This window comes from Antechinus flavipes, chromosome 2 (assembly GCF_016432865.1).
Source record: "Antechinus flavipes isolate AdamAnt ecotype Samford, QLD, Australia chromosome 2, AdamAnt_v2, whole genome shotgun sequence".
In the NCBI taxonomy this organism is placed as follows: domain Eukaryota; kingdom Metazoa; phylum Chordata; class Mammalia; order Dasyuromorphia; family Dasyuridae; genus Antechinus; species Antechinus flavipes.
The window spans coordinates 232,022,730-232,029,759 of NC_067399.1; positions in this window are offsets into that span (position 1 = coordinate 232,022,730).

Genomic DNA, 7,030 nt, shown 5'->3' on the forward strand with positions numbered 1-7,030 from the left:
TTTAATTCATGGAGGATCATGAGAAAAGCCACTCACTGCACCTTAGTTTCTCCATCTATAAAATATGGGACAGGATTAGAAGATCTCCAAGGTATCTGTTAGCTAAGCCATTCACTTCATTCATTCAACCAATATTTATTAGGGCTAGCAAAGCAAAGTCATTCCAGGATCTTTGCCAAGAAAACCCCAAGGCATGGGGGGGGAGGGAAAGAGGGGGAAGGAGGGGTCAGACATGCCTGAAAATGATTGAACAACAGAGCAACTGACAAGCATTGTTTAGATTAACAGGTATACAGAAAAGGAAATACAAAATGTATATTGAATAAATAAAATGTGATATGGTGAGGGGGGTGAGAAAAGTCAGCAGATCAACAACTGGGCCAGAGGAATCGAGATAAAAGAACTTCCTGTGGGTGATGGCATTGAACTAACCTTTGAAGGGAATTAAGGGGTTTCCAAAGGTAGAAGTGAAGAGTGAAAGCATTCCAGATGTGGGGGATAGCCTGTGACCAACACCAGACTCCTTCCAGCTCATTGATTCTATATTGTAAACTCCTTTCCAGTTCTAGCCTTCCATGTCAAATGTTCTAAGGTTCCCTGTAGCTCTAACATATGTTACTAGGTCCTTCCCAGCTTTAACATGCTATTATCCTGTATGTCTGTGGTGAATTTTCTTTCTCCTAGCCTAGGTCAACACTCTCTCAGCATCAGCCAATATTCCCTGGTAGAGAGTTTTGAAACAGCCTAGAGTCATGGGATCCGTGAAAAACATCCCCTGGATTTGACTCATTCCCCTTAGCTACCAGCCAGAGTGCTGAAGTCTCTTTTTCTGGACCTGCTTCAAAAGATTTAGTGAATACAACATAGTCTCAGTTATCTAGACCATGTTGGCCCAGGTGTGAAGGGGGAACACTTCCATCCCCCTAGCCATTTCTCCTCTTGCCTTCTCTCTTGCTATTTTATAGCTTCTTAGTTTGGCTACCAGCGAAGGAGCAGGGCAAGTGAAAAACTCTCATCAGCCTCTTGGGAGTTCTGTTGAGAAACTGTCCTGGAAGGCTTAATGTTGGCCCAAACAGGACTGGAATTCAGTTGTGAGCAACTTGAGACTACAGCCTGGGCTTTTGCCTTGTTCTATTCTTCTTAGAGCCTAATTGGCGACAAAGATTCTGTGAAGATTGTTTATCACACTTATTATCCATGTGATCTTGAATGAGTCCCTTTCTACTTCTGGACTCAGTTTTTTCATCTGTAATATGAGGATATTGGATTGGATGATTTCTAAGGCCTTATGATTCTATGATCTCATTCAGGAGAAAAGCCTGAAGCTGATGCTATCAATTCAAGATATAGGCCTTTGCTTTACATGCTACTGGAGAAATTGAAACATAGAGAGAGCAGAGGTTGCTCAAAGCATTTAGAAAAAAAAAAGAAAGAAAAAAGAAGTCCTGGATTTTTAGATCCTTCTTCCTCTCTCCCAATAGCACACAGCTCTTCTTATATGGAAGAAAAATAAATTGTGAAATAGCAAGGGATATTTCTTAAGGAAGAATTATCCAACTCCAATTAAAACATTAAAGGATTTTAGATCTGGAAGGATAATGAGATTATAGAATTAGAGCTAGAAGGAAACTTAGAGGCAATAAGGTCCATAGAGGTTAGGAATTTGTCTAAGGTCCCATGGGTAATAAGTGGTACTTAAACCCAAATCCTTAGACAATTTCTCCAACATAAAGGGCAACTGGGGGTAGGAATGGGGAGAGAGATACAGAGAGATAGAGACAAAGACAGAAAAACAGAAATATAGAGAGGGACAGAGAGACAAAGACAAGAGACACAAAGACACACAAAGAGACAGACAGATACACAGAGAGACAGAGAGAGACAGGAATATAGAGACAGAGACAGAGACAGAGACAAAGAGAGAAAGAGACAGAGAGAGAGAGAGAAAGACAGATAGAAGGAGAGCAATAGGGAGAGGAAGAAAGGGAGGGAGAGGGAGAGAGACTCTCAAGATCACATGATGGTAGTGGATAGAGCACTGGCCCTAGAATCAGGAAGACCTGAGTTCAAATCTAGTTTTAGACACTTACTAGTCATATGGCTCTGGGCAAGTCACTTAACCTCAATTACCTCAATAATGACTGAATGAATGAATAGATAGTTAGATAGAAAATCATGCAGTGGAGCATCTGGCATTCAAACCCAATTTACCTAAATGGGCTGAGACAAAATGCTTAAAATTATTGCCAACTATAATCTGTTCAGTAATTGATTTTAATCAAAATCAAACCCAAACCACTATTTTCTAAGAAGAAGGATATTACTCTATATTTCTTCTTCCTCATTTTTATATTTCCTGTTCTTATTGTGTTCAACGTTTTCATCATATAATTACATATTTCAGTTCTGTTTTAAAATAGCTTCCTGCACCCACATGTTCTACTTTTTATTCTGACATAACACAATTCCCAAGGTTATCTTCAATCTACCTGGTGGTGATGAACTTTCTCTCTTCTTGCCTTTTGATCAATCCAATAATAGAAGGATCTGGGAATTTTTAGCTAGGAAAAAGGAAAACCTAGAAATCTCTGAATGACCAATCATAAGGAAGAAAGATCAGACTTGTTCTGGCTCAGAGGGCAAATAAGAACTGGCCAATAATGGAATGAGTTATCTTGGGAAATAGTGAGTCACTCCCTTAGTGGAAGTCCACAAGTCATCAACAAGTATTTATTAAGCATACACTATGTGGCAAGTATTGTACTAAGTGCTAAGAATACAAATACAAATAGAAAGACAGTGCCTGAATTCAAGGAGCTTACATTCTAATGGGGGAAGAAACCATTAAAAAAAAAAAAAAGAGCTAAAAAAGAGGGTGGAGGTGGATAGAAGATGTCTGGAGAGTCAGGAATACAGTCTGAAGAGAAAAAAAGATTGACATGGACATTCTCCTTAAAATAGATGTGGGGGCAGGAACCAGCCATTCAGAGGAAAGGGTCACAGGGATAGAGAAGAATGATGTCTTGAAAATCCTGAGTGCTTGACATTTGTTCTCCTGCTCTCTACAGAGAGAATTGTAAAGACAGTTACAACCAACACTGTCTTTAACCATTGCATGAATAGTCCCACATATCTTCATGACCTAGGAGCAGAAATACTTAGTCTGGTCCTGGAAGTGCCTAAAAGGTTTATAAGGGAAGCACTAGAAACTCTTGGACAAGAAAAATCCTTTCATAGCTTTGATAGGGCTGTAGGGGAAGCCTGAAATCCACAAACAGTGTGACCTTGGCCACTCTGCTCAAAGAAGGGGAGGAGGAAACTGTATGGTTAGAGAAGTATATAGAAGTCTCCTCCTCCTCCCCTTTCTGCCCTCCACAGGCTTGATTGGTGATGCAATCAAGGGTGAAGGGTTGCCAAGTGAATTCCCTTGAAGCTTTCACCTTACTGGTTGATCCAGCCATATTAGACCTCACTATTTGCTGTTTCTCACACATGATATATAGAATAGGATCATAGATTTAGAGCTCAGAGGTACCTTAGAAATCATTAAGTCAAACATTCTCATTTTACAGATGAGGAAACTGAGGCCTATACTAGTTAACTAATTAGCCAAAGATCATGCAGCCAATAAGCATAAGCAGCAGTATTTTAAATCATATCTTCCTGATTCCAAGCCCAATATTTCATTCTGTGGGTTGTTTGACTCAATGTTTCCTCTTTGTGCCTTTGTACTGACTGTCCCTACTACTTGGATTGATATTCCTCCTCACTTTTACCTTTTGTAATTTCTGGCTTCCTTCAAGCCCAAATTCAAGCTCCATCTTTTTTAGAAGGACTTTTTAGAAACTCATCAGCTACAAGAACCTTCTCTTCTAAGATTGTCTTTTATCTGCGTTGCATGGATTTTGTATATACTATGTAAGCACACATTGTCTCCTTCAGTACAGTGTAAATTCCTTGAAGGCAAGAACTTTTGTCTTTGTATTTACCCTCAGTGGTATGTGCACAGCGTCTTGCACAAAGTCAGTGCTTAACAAATGCCTATTGATTGATTTATGGGGTCACAGGTCAGTAAATATTTGATAAATGCCTCCTAATGTGTGCATACCCACTGACACCTTACTAAAAGAACAAAAGAAAATTACTGATTAAATATGGGTGACTTGAGGCCACCCCCAAGATAACCTATCTGAGTGCCTAAGACTCACTATAGAAGGGAGGCCCTATAATAAAGAGCCAGCAAGATTCTCTTGCCACTTTTTTTGCTTGAATCTTTTTTGCTTAAATCTTTCTTTTGAAAAGGAAAGAATTCTCCTTCCCCTATGTCTGAATCATTAATCTTGGGACAAAATACAGGAGAAAAGCACATGGAAACTGCAAATGCTTGTTCACAAATTCCAAGAAGAGTTCCCAAGAACACATTTTCTCAACAAGAGAAATACAGCTGCTGGTAGAATGATGGAGAATTCCGGAGAAACACATGGGAATTAGGTATGGTTGCTTGTAGTTTTCTTGCAATGTAGTCCAAGGAAAGCTCTTCAGAGTGGATTATCACCAGAGAGGAAATAGGAACTCCTGAAGGGACACATAGAAGCTATGTGTGCTTGTACACATGGCCCACGAGGGAGTCCAAGGACACCATCATCTCTGAATCTTTTCCTCCTAGTTAGAGGAAGGACATTTCCCAGGAATATGAGCTCATAATATATAGCCTTCTATAGAGATAACTTGATAGCACAAACTTTGAGGTTGTCTTGAGAGTAACCCCAAGTCCAAGAATTCAAAGATCTGATCTTCTTGAAAGAGAAGAAGAATTCCTATGCCTCTTGGAGGCAAAAAAAGATTCTGTCTCCAGCAAGTGGGAAGTAATGAAGAATGTAAAGCTATGACAGGTGAGCAGAATATCTGTACATTGTGCTTCCACATCACCATGAGTTACTTAGACAAAGTACATGGCATTTCCGGGCATCCCAGAGTTTATTTATCACTTAGGGGTAAATCAAATCACAGGAGGTGCTATAAATCCTGGGGATGAGGAGGGGAAAGTTGTTCAACTCAATGAAGGATCCTGGAAAAGAAAGAGATTTTACTGGAGGGTCATGGTTTTGCCTCATTGGATGTCCCAAATGTAATTTCTTTCTACAACAGGGTATGGGGATGGTTTGTGTGCTACTGTATTTTCTATGTTTGTTTTTTTACCTTCTACATTTTCTGTGAGGGAGAAATTAAAAAAAGTTTTCTCTATCTGATATGTATGTTACCTTAAGAGTTTATATGAGAACTGGAGACTCGCATTTGTTAAAATCTAGATATGAGCTATTCGTAAATGGTACTAATAAATTTTCTCAAGTACATGGCAGATGGGGCTAATAGTGAGCCAAAGATTCTTCCGGGGAGGACTCCAATATCTGATCTAGTAGAATAGATGGGAGAGGAGCAGGGGATTGAGATTTACTATTAAGTAATCACTACTTAATTACTTAGTTAATATTAATATTATTTACAATAACCTTAAATAAGCTATTAAGATTTCAGGAAAATGTATTCATTGGCTATTTCCTAAGTTATAAAAACATCCATTTTTTGGGGAGGCAATTAGGTGGCTTGCCCATATTATCATACCTAATAAGCATCTGAAGCTGGATTCGAACCTGACTTTAGGGGCAGTGCTCTAATCCCTGTGGCTTCTACTTGCCCCTAGAAACAGATTTAGGGCTAGAAAAGATCATAAATATCAAGAAATCTCAAGTTCAACTTCCTTGTTTTCAGATGAGGAAACTAAGGCCCATAAAGGTATGTTGAGGGACCCATGACTAGTATGTGTCTAAGGAATGATTAAAATCCAGATTTCCCTGACTGAATCTGAAGCTAAATTTGTCCTTTAGGCAACACAGAGATCTAAGAAAATTCAGATTGCCCCCAAGGGCAATAGAAAAACTCAAGGTCATCAGTAAGCAAGTTTTGCATAGTAACAAAGTAGCAAATGCTCAAGAATTTTTAACACATTCTCAAGGCAGCATATAAAGGGGGCTGGACTTGGACCCTACTCTCTTCTACATCTATGATTCCATGACACATTTAGTGCTAAAAGAAACTGGGTTGCTCACATAGCAAGTATGAGAAATAACAGATGGATGGGCACCCCAAGTGCTAACTTTAACAGAACCAAATTAAGGATTTGAGATATTAGATAGATCTCCTATGAGGATTTCTGGAAAGAATCAGACAAGAATCCCATAGGGAGGGGTTGGGATCTATAACAGAAGAAGAGTACACACTCAGAAGAAATTATGAATTCATCAGTGCATAAGTATTTAGATGACAGCTGACAAAGAAGTCTCTAAAGTGACATCAAGAGATTTGGGTTTTTGGACTAAAACAAATGGAGAAAGAGAAGGTCACATAAATTCCAGAGCCAAGGCATTGGTCTAGAAAGGTAACTTCTTGAAGAAATGACTCTCCCTCTATTGTGAAGTGGAAATTATATTTGGGCATAATTGTTGTAGGAGGGGAACTATCAGCTCAAAAGAAAGGTTTGTGGTTGGTAAGGAGAGCTATGAGAATCACCTGGATGGAGCTTTGTTAATATGGCATAGAATAATGGTTGAGCAAGCACTCAGCAAGCAGATGGTAGAAAAGTTGAAGAGGGACACCATATTTTAATAAGAAGAGAATCATAAAGTTGGCTTGAGAGGAGGCAGGGGGAAACTACTGAGGGTCTTTCTCTTGCACAAAAGTAGCAGATGGGCCAGACTAAGGTGGTTGTCTGCCAGGAATAAGTCAGATGAATCAAAATTTGGAATGGGATTCCCATCCCAAGAAGAGATATAAACTCATTCTTCTTTATTTTTCAGCTAAGTTCAGTTAAAAATTGTACAGAGATAGGTCACCTTCTTGTTATCATTCCTTCAGAATTCAGTATCCTATAAGGTCTTGTGCAGATAGATTAAGAACTACTTTTTTTACCTAAATGAAAAATTTTGGACATAAAATCCTCCTTTACGAACTCACTGAAAGTATTCTCAATCTA